Source organism: Phocoena phocoena, chromosome 9 (genome assembly GCF_963924675.1).
Source record: "Phocoena phocoena chromosome 9, mPhoPho1.1, whole genome shotgun sequence".
Taxonomy (NCBI): Eukaryota; Metazoa; Chordata; class Mammalia; order Artiodactyla; family Phocoenidae; genus Phocoena; species Phocoena phocoena.
Window position 1 is genome coordinate 10,974,443 of NC_089227.1, and position 24,541 is coordinate 10,998,983.

A 24,541-nucleotide genomic window follows, 5' to 3' on the forward strand; every position below is an offset into this window, starting at 1 on the left:
GAGCCCTGGGCAATGTTCTACAGGTCGGCCTTGCTAGCCCATGTGGAAGCCCCATTCTCTCACCAAACCCTTATTCCACTTCCCTTATCCTGCATCATTTCCTCCACATCACCTTGGGCTACGCAGCTGTCTCATCCATGTTAGTGGGGAGGCAGAACTAGTCTCCACTTTGGTTGCTTACAGAATCTTCAGGTTGTTGCATTTCATACCATTTCCTCCTAAGAATTATACGAACTGTCTCTTAGGAAACACTGGGCAGTTTCATTTCAGCCATCTCTTTCCAAGATACGATAGTGGTTTTGTCATGCTAAATCCTTTGTTGAAGAGGACAATACTACCACTACGTATAAATAATAATGATAATAATAACTATAAATAGCACAGGGAACTCTATTCAGTATTCTGTAATAACCTATATGGGAAAAGGTTCTGAAAAAGAATGGATGTGTGTATACGTATAACTGAATCACTTTGAGATACACTTGAAACTAACATAACATTGTAAGTCAACTATACTCTGATATAAAACATAAATTAAACTAGAAAAATTAATTAATTAATTAAAAAATAATAATAAACATTTATTGAGTCTCAACTACGTGCCAGGCATCACGCCATATCATGTAGTTTCTCATTAGATCCTCCTGTAGAGGGATACCATTATCATGCCTCTTTTACGGATGAGCAAACTAGGTCCTAACACCAAGCTCAGAACCAGGATTCAAGCCCAGTTATTTAGACTCCACCTTTTGCTAGTCTGCCTTCCAGCCCTGCCTAGGCAGTCCGGTCCCAACTCCTCGTCCCGGATTCCAGTAAGGCTTCTCCTTTTCATCTGACACCGTCTGCAATCACCATTCACTCTTCTCTACTCAGCCGGCCTCCCCACTACAGCCTTTCACTTCCAAACACCACTCATTCCCACCACTTGATCTTCCAAAGACATCCCATTGGGGCCCTTAGCATGTACTGTTACGTGTTGTTGTTATTTATGAGCAAGGACAAGGTTGGGTGCCCACCACTCATCCTACCAGGAGGGCAGTTAGCAGAGTAACCAGATCTTGAATGAATGATGGCAGCCTGTCCTGTGGATGGCCCCTCTGCACACAGGGGAAGCCCTGCACTTAGAGTCAAGAGCCTTGCTTTCTCTCCACCCTTGTCTCTCTGACTCCTTAGAATCTTGCCTGGACATGTCCATTCATCTCCCTGGCCTGTACAAAGAAAGGATGGACTACAACATTTCCGAAATTACATCCAGGTCTAACACTCTCTAAATCTAAGTCCTATTTCTCCCATGAAGACACCCCTATAAGTTTTGCCCATACCGATCGCTTCTGTTCTTAATCAAGTCCGTATTTCAGTACTGAAACTCAGAACACTATCTGACCAAAATATTTTGTACTGCTTCTGGATATGGGAAGCAATGAAATTGCAGCTTCAATTGCTACTGTGCTACCAAAATGCTGCTATGCTTGGGGTTTTTTAGTAGCAACGAAGGGGCAGGATATTTGAAAACAAGGTTGCCCCTGAAAAAACAGAATGTGTTTAGTCCTGACGGCAGAGCTAAACAGTAATGGGAAAATTCACAGCCTATACATTCGTGCTGTATATTGCATACCTTCTTTTGTACTTTTCATGTACTTTTCTACACTCTTTATTTGCAATGTGTAGAAAACTTAGCTCCTTTCCAGATAAACTCCTTGAGACGAGAAAGTATCTGATGTGCTTTTGGTATCTCCACAGCCCTTACCCAACACAGCCTCACAGTAGAAGCCCCATATGTAAAGGCAACAAAGCTAGAAATACAATACAAAGTACTACATGGATTAAGCATTAAATACTTACTGCAGGCTGTTAGCAAGCTAGAACTCCAAAAAAGGGATAATTTCAGTTGGAAAGGAGTCGACAAAAAGGGAGAACAAATGTATCAGCCTAGGCTTTCCACAGTCATTCGTTCGTTCACTGCCAATGACAGCTTGCGGTGACTTTTCAGAGATCATCAGATCTAATCAAAATTGAATAATTAAATTCATCTTTTTCTTTCTTGACAGCCACAAGAGACTTGTACCCAAACCTAAAGGAATTTAGGGGTACAAGAGAATTGCCTGTTTCCAACCACAGATGCACAAAGTCATAGAAACCACCTGGATCTAGAATTTGAGCATTAAAAGGACCTTTTAAAATGACCAAATTCACATTCCTCATTTTATTGATGGAGGAAGTGAGGGCCAGGATGATAAGGCAACTTGCTCAAGGTCCCAGAGTAAGTTAGAAGCAGAGGCAGAGATGGAGAAAAGCCCTTTGACTTTCAGGCTGGCGTATTTTCCAGGAGATAGACTGAGACTTCTTTTTCAGTAGTACCATAAGGATATATATTTGACTGGAGTCATTTCTTCCCTTGACCCGCATCTCCCCATTTGGGTTTAGGATCGAGGTGGGGACCACTAAAGAAATGTCGGTTGTTTATTACAGAATAGTGTGGTCAGGATAACCTTCCTGGGTTGCCCAGGACTTTCCAGGTTTGGCCCTGAAATTCTCATATCCGGGAACTTCTTCCGTTCCAGACAGGACAGGACGTGGCCCCCTTATTCCCCAGGAAGCCTGTGTTCCGATCACTGCAGCTCCCCACGTTTGATTTGTGGCAGAAGCTGCTGCAGCAAGGGCTCTGTCAGCTCCCACTGTTCTGGTCTGTTTGACACACAAGTTTCAGGATGTCACCGTGATGCCTGTTCTATCTGATAGACGTTCAAAATCTGCCAGATCACACTTTTATTTGCAAAAGCTCTTAGTATTAGTTTCAGAAGAAAAAAAAATTCTCCACTTATCTACCACCCACCCCAAATTTTCTGTTGCCCACCTACGGGAGATGCCCAGCACTGCTGAAGTCCAAGAGCTCCCTACAGTGACAGCACTTCAGGGGACCACAGAGCATCCCAGCGTCTACATGGACAGTCTCCTGCCACCACAGCAGCAGCTGCGTGCCCTCTGTCTGTCACTTTGCCAGTGTCTCTTTTCAGTCATCAAGAGGCACCCAGAGTATTCACTCAATCCCTTGCTTCAGAATCTTTCCTTTAGATCAAGAGTTGGCATACTACGGCCTATGGATCAAATCCAGCCCTGTGGCCTGGTTTTTCCAAATAAAATGTCACTGGAATGCAGCCATACTCATTTGTTCATATTCTGTCTGACTTCTCTCTACGCACTGCAATTGAGTAGTTGTGACAGAGAATGCATGACCTGCAAAGCCTAAAATATCTACTATCTGGGCCTTTTACAGAAGAAATTTGCTGACTCATGAGCTTTGTCAATAGTCATGGATAAGATCCTCATTACTAGTGGAATTTTCTATCACCACTATCAAATATGTTGATACAACTTTTTAACTTATAATTGTTGCTTTTTTCATTATTCTTGCCAGTAATATTGAGATGCATACATCATAAAGGGTACCTAACTTTTGGCAAATGAAGAAATTAAGTCAAGAGTCTAGTGGAAAATGAAACGCAGAAAGATAAGTGACATTCCTGATTAGCACTTTTGTAGGAAGCTCTCCTTCCTGGTGAGGGCTGGATCAGGAAGTGACAGATCACAGGGAGGAATAACCACAAAGTCATTCCCAGCTTATCTAGAACAAGTGGAGTGGTCATTGCCAACAAAACAGCACTGCTAACTTCCCCAGGGCAGAGTAAAATGGGTAAAACGATTAGTTGTAACCAGATACAGTGAATATCCGAACAGATTACAAAGCCATCACCCACAGGCAACTTGATCTTTTAAAGGACCAGGTTAAAGGACCATGGCTTAAACGAGATAGACATTTATTAATTACACTCTCATGCAAAAGTCCAAAGGAAGGACTGGATTGACGATACCATGGTCTTAGGATCCCAGTCTGCTTTATCAACCTACCATAGGGCTTCCAGCCTCAACGTCACCTCACAGCCCAAGATTGATGCTGTCACTCCAGCCATTGTGTCCCACTTGCAGGCTAAAAGAAGGAAGAATGCTGATGTTGCAAAAAGAGTATTCCCCAGCAGAGTCAACTCTCTTAAAGAAGCCTTCTAGGAAGTACCACCCTAGACCTCAGCTTACATCTCATTGGCCAGAACTTAGCTGCAAGGGAAACTGGGAGCTGTAGTCTTTTAGCTGGGTACATGGACTTGTAGAGTACAGTTGGAATTTTCGCACCAAGGAGAAGGGAAAAAATTCCTCCTATTGGCACTGAAAACCCTGAGGAGAAAACTTACTTCTCTAGATTTACTTTCAAGAAGAATTTGCTCTGACTTTTGCACTTTGTCCATAGATAATGAAAAAGCTAAAAATAATAATATTTACAAATGAAGTGCCTGTCATTTTACCACCCGTTCTTCCCTAGGGGCTTGACACGTGAGGGGATGTGATGGATGCCTGTGTACATAGCTAAGAGACAGGATTGATGTCCGCCTTGTTTTTCTGTTCCAGAGACAAGAAAGTCTGAAAAGCCAGAAGCACAAACGTGTGGGTTTGGACACCTCCCACTCATCATGCTTTGAGTCTCACTTTAACTCGCTCCCCTCCAGGGACAGAGGGCAGAGTTTCTGGGCAGCCCCTTGGCCACGTGGCTATGCCCGTGGTTGCCGCGCGGCCAGAGGAGCACCCTCCCTACTCTCTGCTGCGGACCATGTGATGGCATCGCAGAGAAATGCGGTCACAGCCCCTGCCTAAGGGCCAGACACTTGCTGTGTAAATATGCCGCTAAAATAGATCCCTCCGCCAGGACCAGGGAGGGGTGTTCCGAGGTGAGGAGGCCAGAGTGGAGGGTTGTTTGTTTAAAAAAGAGAGACATGGCACATCGTCAAATACCTGCGTGTTTTTTCCCAGCGTCATTTCTGCTTTCTTACCCCCTAGGTAATCTTTACCAAAACAAACATCAAAAATCAAACAAAGAAAAAAAATCAAATAAGAAAGTGCAAGAAGTCCGTCACCCTCACACTCAGTCACCCCATAACAAGATGCCAGAGGAAGCCGTTAGCTAGAGGGGAGAGGTATCAGACAAGGCCCCCCAGAAGAGCCAGCGCTGCAAACTCCGCGGTGACAACGGCAGGAGGAGCCCGAGGAGGGGCTGCGGGCCAGGATGGGCGTGGCCAGATCGTGGGGCGGAGCCAAGGTGACTGCGTGCTCCCTGTAGACCGTGCCACCCCAAACTTCGTCTGGCTCCCGCTTCTTCCGCTTCCATCCTTCTGCCTTAAGTTCCGTTCTTCTGCAAAGGAGGGAGGAGGGTTTCCTTGGCTAGCAACGGTGCTGTAGGGAAGGGTCCGGTGAAAACCCTCAGGCGGGAATTCCAAGTCTGGCCAAAGCCACGTCCGTCCATCTCCCTGCAACCATAAGCCGTTATGATGACACGCTTTATATCGCTGCATTTGCCATCTCCCACTTACTAAAAAGTCAGAGAAAATGGGAGAAAGCTATCCAACGCTATCCCCAGCAGTAACAAAGGTCACTTTTCAGGAAAGCTGAGGATCCTGCCTCAATGGGCTTCTGGGCTCTGTGCGAACTTCTTTCCCAGGTGGCCATACGCTGTGTGTTGAGCACATTGTTCCCCAGGGAGAGACCGTGTCACAGATGTTGACAGAGAATGCTGGATCGATGACCGATGCGTCCCCAAGCCCCAAATCTCGCCGTATTTGAAGGCATTTTTCTGATGGTGTGTCATTTTCTGCCAGAAGGTCTGTGTCCCCCAGCCTGCCTCCCGCCCTGCGTACTCCACAGCATGGGTCTCCCAGGACTCCTCTGTGCCGGCCTCCAGGGAGACACAGACCTGGCCACGACCACAGATGCGCTGAGCTGTGTTCTCAGAGCACCACACTACACTCTCCAAGGCCCCATAGGTTGGGACTGAAGGAGCACAAAGACCAGATCTGCACCGCGGGCCCTCTTAGCTGCAGGTTCCAAGCCATTAGCAAGGAAACAGCGTGGGGCCGTTCCTAGCTGTGCCGTTTGTTCTGATGGATGAGCCCTCACTTATAATAGAGGCTGAACCCTAAACAAGTCTCAGCACAGCTCCGCTTATGCTGTCCACCGACGGTTAGAACAGAGACCGACTCCATCCGATGTTTGACTCCTAAATATGAACTGAGAGCAAACCCCTCCTACCAGTAAGTAAATTGTCTGCGTTTGGATTAGAATTGAACTGTTCAGCTGTGAGCGCTGCGCTTGGAAAATTATAGCTCTATCTCAATAAGGAGCCAGAAAGGGTTCATTCACCTCCACTCTTTCCTCCCCGGAAGGATCAGATCAAGAGGTAATTATAAATGACTGATAATCTTATTTATGTTTTTATTGGGCTATAATGAAACAGTATGGTATTCATCCTCATTATTCTAGCAGTTCCACATTGGGTATATCCTCAGAGAATCTGGAAGTAATAGACCAGAATCTTCTCCCCTATGAACTTTGGCATCTTCTAAAAGATGAAGAGTTCTAATATTGAGGGGCAGAAAATTTGATCTACAGTAGCAAGACCTGCTCTCAGAGTCCAGTGCAGGTTCCAATCATCGCTTGCTGATTCCCAAGGTGCTAGGAGGAGACTGGAGGGACCAGAGTTCATACTGACCACTGGGCTTTCTTCAATGGCTCGGAAATAACTTCCTTGCAGGGCTCAAGAGCTGTCTTCAAATAGGTATCAAAAAGCAGATCCGGACACTGAAGGCAAGAACATTTAGGTTCACATTTAAGGACTTCTTTTTTTGTTGTTTTCTTCTCCACTATGGTTTATTACAGGATATTCATTGTAGTTCCCTGAGCTGTACAATAGGACCTTGCTGTTTAGAACTTCTAAACAATAAGGTTCTGTGGGAAAATGTTGGGTATTCAGTAGTACATAAAACAGATATACTCCCTGCCCTTGTATAGGTCACAGTCTGGGGGGAAGTGAATTTAAAATGCATTGAAATATGTAAATCATGTTTTCCAACTATGGCAGTGGCAGGAGTGAAGGGTAATGGCGTGAGAGTGGAGAATAAAGGGCGATGATGAACTTGCTTAGGAAAGGTTCTCAAGGAGATGACCATTTGTCCAGACCTGAAGGCTGTGGGGAAGGGAGAGCATGTGTGAAGACCTAGGACAGAGAAGGAGCTCTGCCAGCTCACGAGCGAGCAGACTGGTTAGGGAGTTGAGGCTGGAGAGAGAACATTTCCAAGTGGCAACTTGTCAACCGCTTTGTTGGAAATGTGATAGTGGGAAAGTGTACCTAGGGGCTAGAACTGACCATTATGGACCTTCCTAATGTAAGGATGTTTAATTTTGCCATTTAAGAGGGGCTTGCCACGTTGTGGCACAGGTGACAATAGAACCAGGAAGCCTACCTCGTGTATTTGCTGGGACGGAAGAGCCTGCAGATGTCCGTGCTGCCCCTGGGCCCCATTGGGGTTCAGGAGCTCATCCTCAGACACCCACCCCCCCAGCTCAGCAGCTCCCTACCTTTCTCCTGGCCATTCCTCCTCCTCTCTAATCCATTCTCCACACTGCACTGGAGATGGTTTTCTAACACCAGATCTGACTAGATCCCTTTAATAAATCACTCCCTGTTATCTACAATATAGACCTACAGAGCAAATTCTTGTTATTTGTATTCTGCTCCTCCCTTTCTTGGTCTCATCTCTTCCTGGTTTCCACTCTCATAATCTAAACTACCCATAATTTTCGAAACTCCACTCCACCCACCTCCGCTTCCTTCAACAGTCTTTGGAGATCCACCCACCTCCAGGCTGAGATTTGCTGTCTTCCAAAGATGCCCACAGCCTGCATCCTGCTGACCGCCCCCGAGAATTCCTCAGCTCCCCTCTCCCTCAATTGTCACATGATACTAAGGAACTTCTTTTATTTTCTTGGCCACCCTCCTCATAGCTATGGCTTCTGTTCCTAACTGCTCTGGGAACCAAAACTGCAAGGCCACTATAGTTGCTCACAGGCCCACCCAGAATGGACTGAGATCTGGAGAATGGGAGGCAAATGTGTGTGTACGTCATGCAGTCCTAGGGTTCTTGTTCTTTCTTCTGCCTGGAACACTCTTCCCTCGTTTCTTCACCTGACTCTCTTGTTTTGAGCATTTTGCAATCAATCTGCGATGTCACTGCCCTCAGGGGTCCATCCATAAGCAACCAGTTAGATCTGATTATTCCTTCTCTCTGCTCAGTATGTTGTAGACAACAAATACATTCAGATTGTGTGTGTGTCTCTTCAACCTGTATATCCATTTCATCACTCTGCCGAGCATTCAGTAGACACTCACTAAATGCTCGTGAGACTTTGGAAACGTACGAGAAAAATAACCAAACAGAGAGCCAGTTGCAGAAGAAAATCTTTGACTCTCCAGTTCCAGCCAGTGGCGCATCCTGAAGACCTTCAATTTGTCGGCTTAGCCCATCTGATCCCTGAACCACCCATAGCCTGGATGTACAGGGGGGTCCACCACTATTTAGATTGGAGGCCTGGGCTTAATCTTATAGGAATTGATTCTTAATTCCCACAGCCCCTTATCTGAACCTCTTTGAGGGTACTTGTTACTTTCTACCTGTATACATTTTTATCTTTGTAACTTTATAGCTCCTTATAGCTGAAATATAAACTCAGTGAGGGTTGGACCTAGCACACAAGAGGTACTCAATGCATTACTGGTGAAAAATTAAATTATGTCTTTTGCTGCATTCACATAACTCATGTGTGCCAAATAAGTTATACGTTGTGATCAAATTCAATGTAAATCCTGATCTGTGATTATCTAACACATAATGAATGCTACTACAGTCGTCAGCTCTACTGAGGATGGCAGTACAGATCCTAAATCTAATAATCAGTTCACAAACAAATGGAAGCGTGAGGATTCCTCAGGAAGTTTCTCTCTCTCTCTCTCTTTTTTTTTTTTTTGGAAGTCTAGTTGATTTACAATGCTGTGTTAGTTTCTGGTGTACAGCAAAGTGATTCAGTCATATATATTCTTTTTCGTATTCTTTTCCATTATGGTTTATTACAAGATACTGAATATAGTTCCCTGTGCTATATAGTAGGACCTTGTTGTTTATCTATTTTATATATAGTAGTGTGTATACGTTCATCTGAAACTTCTAATTTATCCCTTCTCCACCCTCCTTCCTCTTTGGTAACCATAAATGTGTTTTCTATGTCTGTGAGTCTGTTTCTGTTTTGTAAATAAGTTCATTTGTATCATATTTTAGATTCCACATATAAGTGATATCATATGGTATTTATCTTTGTCTGACTTACTTCACTTAGTATAATTACCTCTAGGTCCATCCATGTTCCTACAAATGGCATTATTTCATTCTTTTTTATGGCTGAGTAATATTCCTTTGTATATATGTACCACATCTTCTTTATCCATTCATCTGTCGATGGACGTTTAGGTCGCTTCCATGTCTTGGCTATCGTAAATAGTGTGAACATTGGGGTGCATGTATCTTTTTGAATTGGAGTTTTCTCCAAATATATGCCCAGGAGTGGGATTGTGGGATCATATGGTAACTCTATTTTTAGTTTTTTAAGGAACCTCCATACTGTTCTCCATAGTGGCTGCACCCATTTACATTCCCGCCAACAATGCAGGAGGGTTCCCTGTTCTCCACACCCTCTCCAGCGTTTATTATTTGTAGACTTTTTAATGATGGTCATTCTGACTGGTAGGGAATTTCTCAAGAGTATCAGAGCTACATCATTTTGACATTGACACACAGCTATGTTTTTAATATTTGTACATAGACATAAACTTTAGAACACTAAGTTATTTTTAAACTAATAAGACTGATTCAATTAAAATGATTCTATTCCAATAAACAATGACAACAAATACTCACTCTCACATACACCTAAAACGTCCACTCTGACATTCAGTTCACATAAGGATCTATTCAGCCTAAAAGGATTATGTTGAGTAAGACAGAAGTAAGTGTAGAATGTACTGTGTGTGAAATACTAGCTGCAGAATTCACTTCACTCCACAATAATATTAACGCTGACTGACGTTTTGACTTGTGTAGGACTTTTTGTCTAAGGTGATTACATTGTAGGTGCAAATCACCGTATAATTGCTCTAATGTGAGCTTAGTTTTAATCACAATACCAAAGTTTGATCTTGAACAGTTCATCACACCATTATCCAAGAGAGAATTTATAAAAAGTTAAATTGGGCTATGAGAACCCACCTTGGTCATGGGCAATAAAAGTTGGGTTTCAGTTGATGAGACATGAAGAAGACAAGAAATCCTACCTGCACCGAATTTCTTATGCTTCGTTTATGGGCTCCAGAATATCATGAACATCAAATAAAATGGTGTTCAATCTTGATTTTTTTTTTTTTTTTTTTTTTGCGGTACGTGGGCCTCTCACTGTTGTGGCCTCTCCCGTTGTGGAGCACAGGCTCCGGACGCGCAGGCTCAGCGGCCATGGCTCACGGGCCCAGCTGCTCCGCGGCATGTGGGATCTTCCCGGACCGGGGCACGAACCCGTGTCCCCTGCATCGGCAGGTGGACTCTCAACCACTGTGCCACCAGGGAAGCCCGTCAATCTTGATTTTTTTAAAAAGAGAGCACCATTAACTGAGTGAGAAAAGAAAATAGTTGCGATGTGTGGTAATAGAACAAATAGATCTCTATAAACTTGAATATTTTGTAAGCACGCCCCTAAAAAGTCTTCTGGTTCACAATAATTATCTACTTCTGTTTTATTTTTATTTTAAATTTTATGTGTATTTCTTTCTTTTCTTTCACTATGCATCCTGTATGTGTCCATATTTGAACATAATCCATTTCCATTTATTGTACTAATAATGTGTAGTATTACTTCTATTATCTTGTTTTATGCTTTATGCGTTTTATAACTCATGACTGTTTCCTTCTTGTTTTTCAGTCTTTTACTATGTGGGAAATGTTTTCTAATCTTTTTGTAATCTGGTAATTTTCAAGCTGTGTATTCTGGCTTCAGGTCTATGGATAGTTAATTCAACTGCAAATTTTAAAATGCTCCCCCTGTGGACATTTTTTTCTCAGGAAGGAAACAGAATTGTTGACTGTTTGCATTTAATAAATAAGATGGCAAAATGAGCGCTATTTTACTGTCCTTCCCTTTTTCCTTTTCCTGGCTTCCCTGGAATACAGCATGATTCTGGTGCTCCCGATGACGCTTGCAATTATCACTATTATGCATATTATTTATATTTCCCCCCCTTTTACATTTCCATTCAACTTTCTAATCACAATTACAACAACTATTTAGCCTTGATTCAATATTGACATGCTTTCCATAATACCACTACTTGCTGACTTTTTGCTGTTTAGTTTTGATTCATTTATTGGTCAATTGCAACGTGTCATCGAGCATTTTTCAGGATGAGGTTACAGGTGGTTTACTTGATGAGCTTTTCTTATAGTAAGTCTTTATTAGAATGCTGTATAATTCTGCACCTTGCATTAACGATACAGTTCTTTTATTGTTCTATTTGTCCGATGAGAGTTTTTTTTTTTCCTGTTTACTCATTCTTGAATGATCTGAGGGTTCTCCGTGCCTGAAGTTTGCCAATATTTAAAAATGCAAGGCGTCACTTGGTCCCATCGATAACCATGAACTCCACCAGCAGCTTCCTCCTAGACCCCAAACTGGAAGACAGCTTCATTGCAAAGTTCCATGTAAATTTTAGGCTTTAAATGTCAGTTATATAATATGGCTCCTTAGAAGTGGTGAGGGTCTGCTTCCCCAGCCTGGTCATCTTATAACGGGAAATACAAGTTATTCATAGATAATTGACAATCTGCACGTCTTTCCTTTTCAGATGCAAGCTGAGGCTGCAATTCCCCCAGTATTCTCTTCTCACCATTCTTTTCTGTCCCCTCCATTTATCATTGTCAGTATCTCCTACCTGCATCTGACTATTTCTGACCGGCCCCTCTTGCATTACCAAATGGTACTCCCCAAATGGATATCAAAAGGGAAGTGCCAGTGAAAGAGCTTGATTGGATGAAATAAACTTAGCCAAGACAGAAAGCCGTAGCTTCACCATTTCATTGGTGAAGTCTCCAGAATTCTAAGATACGTAACTCAGTAAGACAGCGTGGAAATTTCTCAGTGTCTTTCTACTTGATCTGGCTTGTCTACCTCAGGCACCATCCAAGCCTTAGTTGGTAGAAATTCCTCTGGCATCTAGCAAATCATTAGTCTGTATTCCTAATTTCCAGTACTGTGGAAGATTTCATCTCTCGTTCAATTTCCATAATTATTTCAATTAGAATTTGGGAAGGTAAATAACATGACCCTAACTAGCTGCCATCTTATCTGGGAAGTTCACCTTCATAGGAATTTTAATGGGAACTGGGAGAAGGAATGTTAATTTGACACCATCGTAAAAGATAGTTTGACTTTCTTTACAGTAGAAATAACTTATGTAAAAGTAAAATAAAAATAATAGGCAAGGGCTTCCCTGGTGGCGCAGTGGTTGAGAGTCCGCCTGCCAACGCCGGGGGCGCGGGTTCGTGCCCCGGTCCGGGAAGATCCCACATGCCGCGGAGCGGCTGGGCCCGTGAGCCACGGCCGCTGAGCCTGCGCGTCCGGAGCCTGTGCTCCGCAACAGGAGAGGCCACAACAGTGAGGGGCCCGCGTACCGCAAAAAAAAATAATAATAATAATAGGCAAAAAGATGACACTGATTCTACAATGCTACCTTTTTCTGCTGACCAGCAAAGTAGCCAAGGGTCAGCGCCTGGTGGAAGCAATCATCTCACATCTGGCATTTCTCAACAGAGAAGAATTAACCAAAGCAGCAGCTGATCTAACAAACCAAGGCTGCCAAGAACAAAGCAGAGAGGTTGCTGGAAGAGGGTCTTTGTCTAAGAAAAAGATGCCAAAAGCTAATGTGGGGGATTAGGGCAGAGTTTAGGACACAGGCTCTGGCCTCTGACTGCTTGTCTTCCAGCCCCGGCTCTACTGGCCGATTAGCTGTAGGTCCTTAGATGGGATAGCATGTCTGGTTCCTTATTGCAGAGATTGTACCTATCTCAACAGGTAGCTGTAAGAGAAAAATGGCCTTACGCATACAAAATGCTTAGCATAGTACCTGGCCCAAGGTGAGGGCTCATTAATGTTCATTATTGTTATGTTTGCCCTCATTTCTTAAATAGAGATCAGATACAAACAAAACAGAGCCAGCTACTGGACATACCGTTGAGCCAGGTGTGCCGATGAGAGACAGAACAACGTGTGTGCTGTTAGTTCCAGAATATCCTAGTGGCTCTGGGGGAGAACGAGGGGACACAGTGACCTGGACTCAGCGGGGAGGATGGCTGTTGAGATTCTGGGAGAGCGAGAAGTCACCGGCCTCCGTACTCCCTGACAACAGAAATAGGGTCTTATTTTCCTCAAAATCACTGATTTTCTGTGTCTAGCCTAGAGACCTATCACAGACATCTAATGAATATTTGTTAAAGGAATGAATTTGTTCACTGAATTCGGTAGGATCAGTACAAGCCTGGAGCAGTCCCGGCAGACCAGAGGCAGCGTGGAAGCAGATACAAAGCCTGAGTAGACAGTCATAACATTAGTGTCCAAAATAATACCTTAGGTTATTTATTCACCAATTTACATGGCCCAGAGGAAGGACTTAGTACATTTTATGTTACTTTATTTTCAGTTCTTACCAAACTTTCCATTTTTGAAATGAAGAAACTGAGGATTAGGGAAAGTAACTCATTTATTCTCTCTCCACTAGCTTGTGTCCAAGCCCCAACGTACACCTCCGCCTCTCAGAGTCCTGGGCACGGGCAAAGCGCCCTGGGCCTGAGAAAGTGCGTGCTACAAGGCCACTGGCTTTGGAAGCAGGTGCTCACATCAGAATACGTGCTTGAGAGAGAGGGAGAGGAAGAAAGCTGAGGGATCTGTACCTCAAGATTCAGTCTGGAGGTACCGGAAAGAACAACGGTGCCTTGAGATACTGGTGAATCCATATGAGATACTCTGGCTGGACCAAGCCTCATACTATTTTGATCATAATTCGTCCCTTACTAGGAATTGAAAAAAATACTCAAATATTTTTTGATTAGCCTGCTACAACATCCAAAGGGGCAATTGCCATGACCGTCACCAGGAAAACCATGAATCTGGATACTGCTGGGTCATTGCAAGGAAGGAGGTGAGAGACAACCTGAAGGGAACCATTATTATTATATGATTTTAATTCACTGCAAATGAAACGCCATGTATTTAAAAAGAAAAATGCCACGTGAGTGTTGCAATGGAACACCCATGGTACATCCCCAATTAATAAATAACCTTCCATTTCCACCTCCCAAATGACCATGATTACAAGTCTGACCTTTCTGGCCGATGACACAAGAAAGAAAGGCCAACAATTTAGCTGCTACTTGTCTCCATGAAGTGATGCATATTTGCATTTTGAAGGAAATCTTGTAACATCGGAAACGTCCTGGAAGCTCTCTGAAAGGTTACAGGTGAACAGAAAAGTGCCATCCTGTGGGCTTCTCAGAACCCTTTTCCATACCAGCCTGCAGTGCCAGTGCATTCCCAGCGGACCCAGAGTGGACTCGGTGGGGGATGCCTTGGCCCATGGGGTCAGCTGTGCTCTAGGGCCACCAGAATTCCCAAAATAGCCCCACAGGAGGAGAGACTTCCCACTGGTCATAGGGGAGGTGATGATGTCCCAGCCATATCACCTTGGCTCTACAGCCCCGGTGCCACACCTGCCTGCCCAGACGCGGCTGCTGTCCAGGGAGAAGTGCTGCGGCTCGCCGGGACCTGCCCACGCTTCCCAGTGGGAGGGAGTATAGGGGCAGCACCTGGCCCCTCATCTGTTTGTAGGTAGATGACAGTAGAGTCTTCCTCAGACTGGGGCTTAGAAATGTCTAGGATCTCACCCACTGCCCCACAGGTGGGAGGACACGAGGAGGTTTGGGGAAGGGTAGACCCTACCGCATTTGCCCAGATCAGTGGGTCTTTCACGGGATGTAGGGAGACTGGAGCCACCTGGGAAGAGTGTTTCGTGAAACCAGGATCTGGAGCTGAGAATTTTTGTTTGCGCTGACAGAGGATGATAAAATGCACAGCACACAAAGTCTCAGACGTCCCGAGTCCCGTGATCCAGGTTCTAGGGGGCTCACAGCATCCAGGTGCCTCAGGGGCAGGTCTGACGGAGATGAAGGTCCAGACAGGCCAGCATGGGGGCAGGGGGCCAGAGAGAGGGGGCTGCTGCCCGCCCACGTTGGAGCTTGAGCCTCAGACTTACCAAAGTGTGGTCCAAGAATCAACACTCTAAGCGTGACCTGAGTTCCATGTTACAAAGGCAGAATCTTGTGTCCCATGTGACACCTATGAAGTAGAATCTTTGGCGGTTAGTGTGATCTGTTTCCTCGAGGGCCGGAGAAAGAGGGAGAGACTCAAACCCACCTCACCAGAGGCTTCCTTTCTTTTCCCAGCCTTTCCCAGGCCACTGCCTCTCAGACTGTCTCCAGGGCCAAGAGTCCCTGGGACAAAATGACTTCAAACCTGAGAATCCACTTAGCTGTGTACAAGGCTCATTACCCCTGGGGCTAATCCCCAGCACCCTGCCTGCTGCGCTAAGGGGCCCGCGTCATTAGTCTACGCCTCACATGGGCCAAGAGCCCGGCTCCCCAGGGTCACAAGCTAGGGGCTTGTCGCTCAAACGGGGGGGACCTGTGCCAGGCCCCCACCCCCTGCCCTGCCTTAGCCTGGTCTTTCCCAGCTCCCTGGGGCCAAAGCTGCCCGGAGGCCCAACCGCAGGCTGCATTTGGTGCAGTTACGAAAACAGCTACAGACCCAGGACATCTTCAGTTCTCAGCAGTCCTGACAGGGTCAGAATTACCTGCATTCAAAACCTGCCTTCTGGTGTGACTCAGAATCAAGGTCTCCTACGATACATCCGAGATCTCCTGGCTGTGCGGCCTGCAGTGCCAGGAACGATTACTCAGCCATAAAAAGGAACGAAATTGGGTCATTTGTACAGATGTGGATGGACCCAGAGACTGTCATACGGAGTGAAGTAAGTCAGAAAGAGAAAAACAAATATCATATGTTAACGAAAAATGGTACAGATGAACCTGTCTGCAGGTCAGAAATAGAGAAACAGATGTAGAGAACAAATGTATGGATACCAAGGGGGGAAGGGCGGTTTGGGATGAATTGGGAGATTGGGATTGACATATATACACTAATATGTATAAAGTAGATAACTAATGAAAAGCTGCTGTATAGCACAGGGAACTGCACTTCGCCATACAGTACAAACTAACACAATGTTGTAAAACAACTATACCCCAATTTAAAAAAAAAAAAAAAGCCACACAGGCAAAAATCAAACACTTGAGATGCTCCAAGTCACAGACCACCTTGCTCCTCCCCACAGCATGTGGCCTGCCTTGTCACCATGTCATCTGTTTGCTCTGGAGCAGACACTGTCTTTTTTTTTTTTTTTAATAAATTTATTTTATTTGTATTTATTTTTGGCTGCATTGGGTCTTTGTTGCTGCACGTGGGCTTTCTCTAGTTGTGGCGAGCGGGGGCCACTCTTTGTTGCAGTGTACAGGCTTCTCATTGCTGTGGCCTCTCTTGTTGCGGAGCACGGGCTCTAGGCGTGCAGGCTTCAGTACCTGTGATGCATGGGTTCAGTAGCTGTGGCTCACGGGCTCTACAGTGCAGGCTCAGCAGTTGTGGCGCACGGGCTTAGTTGCTCCGCGGCACATGGGATCTTCCCGGACCAGGGCTCAAACCCGTGTCCCCTGCATTGGCAGGTGGATTCTTAACCACTGCGCCACCAGGGAAGCCCAACACTGTCTTTTAAGACCCCGAGGAACTGTTTCTGTTCTCCTCGAAGTTGGTTCTTGCCCTGTGTGCTCCCAGCCTCCAGCTAGAGGTCTAATACCCCAAAGCAGGGATCAGCAAACTTTTCTGTAAATGGCCAGAGAGTCAATCTCTTAGGCTTGTATGGTCTCTGTCACAAATGTGTCACTCTGCTGTCCCAGTGCCAAAGCACCTGTGGACAATAGGTAAATGGGTGGCTGTATTCCAGTAAAATGCTCATTGCAAAAACAGGCAGAGATCTGCCCTTGACCTGAGGGCTGTAGTTTGCCAACCCCTGTCATAGAAGGGGAGACCCTAAAGACAGATGGTTTGTTTCAAATTTGAGCCTATCAGTTTCCTACCTGTGCAGCCTTAGACAGATTATCCGACTTCTCTAAGCCATGTTACTAACACCTATAGCACGCTCTTCTGAGAAGACTGCAGTGAGAGTCAGGCATATAGTGAAGTGCTTCAGAGGGTTTCCAAGCACATGGAAAGCAAAGCTACCAAAAAAGCTACAAAAAGCGCTCATCACTCTTACTATGACCCTTTCAGACAGTGACAGTTCTGCCTAGGACGTCTAGCAACGGGCTGACGCCTTCCCCTGCAGCCCAAAGTGTCCCATGTGCTCGCCAGTGCCCAAACCAAGTCTGAGTTTGTGTCACTCTCAAAACATTATGTTATTGATTGGTCAGCTGTCCTTGCTGGAGCCAGCCTCTGCGACTGGGTTATGTGCCATGGGCCCCTCCCCTGCACTACTGAGCAGGAATCCTCCCAGCTCCTGTGTCCCCTATCCCCCCCTCAGGGCTACCACGTGGTCCCCGATGCCTCAAGCAGCAGCCTCTGCCCTTTTGACAGCCTGGACAAACCAATAGGATCATGGGCCAGGCCATCAGCTTCCTATCAGTACTTGCCAGTGACCTTCTTCAGAATCACCATTCTATGAGATGGTACAAGTGCTCACAAAAGGGATAAAGGACTTGCGGCCAATGAAGTATTGGGAACATAGGGCTAAAGGCCCTTTAAAATGTTTCTTTTGTGAAGAACATCTCAGGGCCTTTAATAAGCTAATACGTACCGTTCATCTTTAAGAGGGGAATCCAAGCACTCCGGCAGCGTTTCCAAACTTTATTTTAATATGGGACCATTCTCAAGGGCCATAACGCAATCAGGATTCTAGGAGACACATTTTAGGAACTGCAACTCTGGAGGAAGGGCAGTGTGTCTCCGCTTTCTGAGTTGATTGATGGCAAAGGTTAAGAGTGTGTGCCTGGTAGAGACATCTTTAAAATCCTTCCTGTCTGTAATCCATGTCCTTGTTTCCCATCACAGGTCACTCAGCACATTGGGGCTGTGGGTGCTGCCTGGGGAGCTGGGTTTTCCCAGCATCAAGGCTTGTTCCTTCTGTCAGCCAGACCGGCCGGATCTATAAAGAATTCCCTGAGTTCGTGAAATCCAATGCCCCTTCCTTCCTGAAGACACCCCAGTCACCCCAGTCAATCTGTATCTTGCCAAATGTTCTCCTCTTTGACTCTTAAAAGAAGTTCAAAGTGGCCCACAATTCATGTCAAATGGACCGGCCTGCCATTTCCTCGCTGTCTCCAAGGGCTCCTTATATAAAACCGTGGCTTTATGGGCCTTAGTTATCCTATATCCTCAGGGCCCTTTTCTGAACTCAGTGAACTTGTTTAAACATCCCAGGCCTTCTCCTGTTTCCCTTGCCCCCCTCTCCCTGTGCCTGAGCCTGGTGGCACTGACCTTGCAGGGAGGAGAGGGCACCGTGGAAATGCTAAATCTTCCCAGCAGTTTCCAGCACTGGGGATTTCATTCTTCACCCTCATCTCTGTCCGCGGCAGCCTCAGCCATGTTGTCCGGAAAGAATCTCTCCCTCTGCAGGGAGTGGAGCTGAGACCCTTATCCTAGAGGCAACCCCGCTCCTGCTGCTGGGCCAGTACCTGTTCACTGGCGAGAGACTCGTCTTCCTCGTTTTCTTTATTGTAAATCAGTGGGAGAAGAGCTTCCAATCCAACGATGTCCGGGAAGAACCTTGAAGTTTCCCAACGAAAGAGGCCGTGGAGGTGCCCATACTATGATCTACAACCCGCGAGGCAAGTCTGTGCCGGTTCCTCCCTTGGGTCCCAACACCCACGCGGAGGGAACAGGTGTATGTCTTTCCCAAGCTGGGGGCCAAGATGCTGGAAAGATGCTCTGAGGGGACGTACGTAATTCTCACCAGCTCGGGTCAAAGTTGGCCTCTGACTTACCTTTCTTCCCTTTTCAGATTCATTCTCAAAATGGAAACGGGAGTGTTGATGTAGTTCATGGTTCCCAGGCTGCTCCTCCCAGGTATCACATTCTTCAGGGGACACTTGCGGCCTCTCCACCGGCCAGGAGGAAGCCTGCTGGGCAAGGGGTCTTGGACCTGACTGCAGCATCAGATCCACTCTGATTCTCCGCAGTATACATGGGATTCTCCATGTGTAGTTCCCCATGAGATTTTATTTGGGGGACAAACAAAAAGTTTCTTCTGTCTGAAAATGACCAGGTTAAAATATTGCTAAGGACTTTTCACTCTTCATGTCCTTTGATCCCAGGTCTAAGCACCTCCCTTTCACCCCAAAGCCTAGCTTTTCACACCCCATGTTTTCTCTCATATTTACCCAACTGTCAGTGAAAACTATTAGGATGTATTGTGGGGATGAAATAAATGTATATCGGTTTTGGGGTTTGTTTTTTTTTTGGCCGCATGGCACGGCATGTAGGATCATCATAGCTCCCTGACCAGGGATCGAACCCATGCCCCCTGCACTGGGAACACAGAGTCTTAACCACGGGACCGCCAGGGAAGTCCTATATTGGGTTTTTTAAATCTAGTCATCTGGTGGAGATAGAACCCCACCTTTTATATTCTGGGTTGTCAGGCGTGTTTGTTGGAATAGTTTCCCGTATCCATAGTTTTCCTCAGTCCTTCTGCCTTTCCAGGCCAATCCCTACCCGCTCCGCAAGGATTTTGACACCTCCCCCCAGCATCAAGCTAGAAACCATTGACATCATAGAGCTTCCACTCCTGTGTTTTTTTCTTTTTCAATTTTAATGATGTATAGTTGATTAACAGTGCTGTGTTAACTTCTGCTGTACAGCAAAGTGACTCAGTTATACACATTTAGACATTCTTTCTTAAATATGTTCTTTCCATTATGGTTTATCACAGGATATTGACTATAGTTCCCTGTGCTATACAGTAGGACCTCGTTGTTTACCCATCCTATATATACTAGTTTGCATCTGCTAATCATAAACTCCCAATCCATCCCTCCCACACCCCACCCCCCCTTGGCAATCACAAGTCTGTTTTCTATGTCTACGAGTCTGTTTGTTTGGTAGGTAAGTCCATTTGTGTCATATTTTAGATTCCACGTATAAGTGATATCATATGGTATTTTGTCTTTCTTTTTCTGACTTAATTCACTTAGTATGATAATCTCTAGGTCCATCCACATCACTGCAGATGACATTATTTTATTTTTTTATGGCTGAGTAGTATTCCATTGTGTGTGTGTATATATATATATTTATATATACATATATATATATTTATATTTATATATACATATATATATATTTATATTTATATATACATATATATATATTTATATTTATATATACATATATATATATATTTATATATACCACTTCTTCTTTATCCATGCCTCTTTCTATGGACATTTAGGTTACTTCCATGTCTGCCTAGTGTAAATAGTGCTGCTATGAATATTGGGGTGCATGTATCTTTTCGAATTAGAATTTTCTCTGGATATATGCCCAGGAGTGGGATTGCTGGGTCGTATGGTAGTTCTATTTTTAGTTTTTTAAGGAGCCTCCATACTGTTCTCCATAGCGGCTGCACCAATTTACATTCCCACCAACAGAGTAGGAGGGTTCCCTTTTCTTCATACACTCTCCAGCATTTATTATTATTTTTTTTATTTTTATTTTTTTTTGGTACGCGGGTCTCTCACTGTTGTGGCCTCTCCTGTTGCGGAGCACAGGCTCCAGACACGCAGGCCCAGTGGCCATGGCTCACGGGCCCAGCCACTCCACGGCATGTGGGATCCTCCCGGACCGGGGCACGAACCCGTGTCCGCTGCATCGGTAGGCGGACTCTCAACCACTGCGCCACCAGGGGAGCCCCAGCATTTATTATTTGTAGACATTTTAATGATGGCCATTCTGACGGGTGTGAGGTGATACCTCATTGTAGTTTTGCTTTGCATTTCTCTAATAATTAGCGATGATGAGCATCTTTTCATGTGCCTGTTCTTAAAGCATCCCTCATGTTTCAGTTTCCCAGGGAGCTTGGCTTCTGCACGCAGCCCGTGGCCAGGAGCCCTCCTTTATGTACTTTCCAGCTGTGGCGCTTGTGCAGGAGAAGCTGCATCCAGCCCAGCTCACCCTCTTGTGAGCTAGAACTTCTAAGGGAGCTCAGGGGCTCCTTCGGAGGCCCCATTTCATCTCCTCTCCTTCCTGTGGTTTAACCTCTCCCCTTCCAATGCCTCCCCAAGTGCTTCTTTCAGAAGAAAAGGGTTCCCACCTGCTGGCTCCTTTCCTCCCTCCCCAAGCCTGCTCACCTCCACCAGCCTGATCTGTCAGAACTTCTGCGAGGACTGCAGACCCTCCCTGTGTCCCTGTAGCGCCCCCCCCCCCCGCCCTCCCTGAGTTTCTTTAGGGACGCTGACACTCGTGGTGCTCTTGAGAAGGACACAAAAGGGACAGAGCAGGGAGCCTTCCTGCAGGCTCGCCACCTACTCTTACCAAGGACATTCCCCCTGCCATCAAAGGCTGCCTTGGCCCCAGATGTTGCACCTCCAGCCCCATTTCTCTGGCCATGAACTCCCACAGCACGCAGCTTTGTTCTCTGAGGCCTTAGGGAGCACGGAGAAGGGACGGGCCATGCTGATGCCCTGGTCCTCACTTTCCTGTAGCAGGCCGCACCTAACCACTGCGGCTCGGTCAGGCGGGGTCCATGGCTCCAGTGGCTCTGGAGGTCTGTCTGGCCAGTTGAGGAGGGATGGGAGATGACCTCAGGGTATTCCTCCTTCTCCTGGGCTAGACACAGCTCCCTGAGAAGCTGTCTTCCCGTCAGCTTCCTTCTGGCCTTTGTCCCCAGCCTAGAACAGCCCTGTCCCCTCTCCCTCCCCTACCCCCAGGCATACACCCCACCCTGACCTCCACTAGGCCGCCTTTGGCCAGGGCCTTGGAGAAGCACATCCTTTGCCAGTGCGCTTCTTAAACCTCATTTGGCCCAGGACCCCACGCGCTTCATGGGCTCCTCCCTTGCCGGGGCCTGTACCACAAGGCTATTAGTTAAGATGTTTCCATGCCGCAGTCTGACCCTGCATTTTCTGGCTATGTCCTTAACTTCCCCTCTTTGCCCCCAGCTCCAGGGCTCCCACACGTCGAGTTCTCATCAGGGCTGGGGGTCTGAGAGCATAGCTTTCCTCTCTCTCTAATTCCTTTCCTAGGAGTCTGAGCGAGCATCTGGCTTGGGCCAGTCTGGAGAGATCTGGAATCCAAACAGTCTTTAAAGAGTTACGACTCCAGGAACCGTGGATGACAACGTTTTCTATTATTCACAGTTCCAACTTTCCCATCTGGCTGTTTTCAGAATGAAAGCTGGAGATTACTGTCAGCATTAATTACAATCAGGTGTACTTTTCTTCTACTCCATTTTGCCCCAATGGTTTCTCACACAGCAAGAAATCCCTAAAACGCATGTCCTTTGAAATGGGGCACATAAATCCTTGCTGCTGGTGAGAGCTGCTGTCAGCCCGTGGGGCTCTCCCTGGATCCGGTGACCTTGGTGAGGTTCACCGAGCTTCATCAGGTTGAGAGGTTCGCCTGAGCCCCTTGAATCTTCAGGGCAGGAAATGTCAAAAGAATCAGCTTCCTTGCAAGATTTCTGGCACTTCCTGCCCCTAGTCAAACCCGAGCTACCACAGGAACGGTTTGTGGAATGTCTGTCTTCAAGGCCCTAGCTGAGCCTGAGAGGGGGAAGCTGCAGAGGAAGAAAATCAGTCGGGTGGAGCAGTGGCCCACCCGCTCCCTCTAGCTCTCATCCCAATCTCCTTCCTCATGTCTCAATTTTCACATCTTCTCCCCGGACCCCTTGCCTATTTCTAGTCAATGTTTGAAAAACATTATCTCATTCTGAAGTATTTTCTTCCCCTCCATCTTTGTCCTATATGCATATTTATATACGTGTCGCTTTCCTTACATTTTCCAGAAGTGTCTTTTTGTTTTTTATTGGAGTAGAGTTGATTAACCATGTTGTGTTAGTTTCAGGTGTACAGCAAAGTGATTCAGTTATACACATACATACATCTATTCTTTTTCAAATTCTTTTCCCATTTAGGGTATTACAGAATACTGAGCAGAGTTCCCTATGCTATACAGTAGGTCCTTGTTGGTTATCTATTTTATGTTTTGTTTTTTTTTTCGGTACGCGGGCCTCTCACTGCTGTGGCCTCTCCCGTTGCGGAGCACAGGCTCCGGATGCGCAGGCTCAGCGGCCATGGCTCACGGGCCCAGCCGCTCCGCGGCACGTGGGATCTTCCCGGTCCGGGGCACGAACCCGCGTCCCCTGCATCGGCAGGCGGACTCCCAACCACTGCGCCACCAGGGAAGCCCTGGTTATCTATTTTAAATGTAGCAGTGTGTACATGTCAATCCCAAGCTCCCAATCTATCCCTCCCCTCCAGAAGCTTTTTAAAATTACTCTCCTTGGGTTTATTTTTCTCTACAGACTATCCATAATTTTTTTTTTTTTTTTTGCTTAACCATCCAACACATTTAATTTATATTTTTTAATTTATTTTTTTATTGAAGTATAGTTGATTTATAATGTTGTCTTCATTTCTGCTGTACAGCAGTGACTCATTTATATATATATATATATATACATATATTGGTTTATCCCAGGATATCAAATATAGTTCCCTGTGCTATACAGTAGGACCCTCATAATTATTAGTCTTCAGGATTAATTAAACATCAGGACCATTCTCCTTTTGTAAAGACATTTGAATTTCATTCAGAAAGGCCATTCTGGTATGTTAGTTCTTCTTTTTAACAGCTCTGCTATGTAAGCCACGGCTCTACTACTACCAGTTGGGTGATGCTGGGTAAGCTGCCACTGCACTGGGGTTTCCTTGTCTGCAAAAGGGGGATGCTATATCTTCACAGGGCTCCTAAGTGGATTAGGGAAAACAACAGCTCAGCACTGGCAAGTGTAAAGTGTTTGCTACTCACCTAAGGCATGCTCCATGATTTGGGGCATTGGAAGAAGGAACAAGGGTCCTCGTCTCGAAAATTCTCGAGAAGACAAATCTCTTTCTCTGGGAGAGTGGAGGAAGGGGTTGCTGCTCAAAGACTACAAAATGTGTACACAGTACAAAAGCAAAACCGTTTTTAATGCCACCCATTTTTTCCTCGTGGAGCCCAATCTTCATGGGTTTATCACATGTGGCTCATTCCATTTTCTACTGGAATCCAGTTGGCCTGTGTTTTTATCCCTGAGCAACTGCAGCATAAAATTCCAGGGTTTGAAAAAGAGGACCATTCACTTAGAACCTTTGCCCCTCCCTAACGTCCCCTGACACATCACCCACAAACTGATAATCTTGGGAAAAAAGAGAGG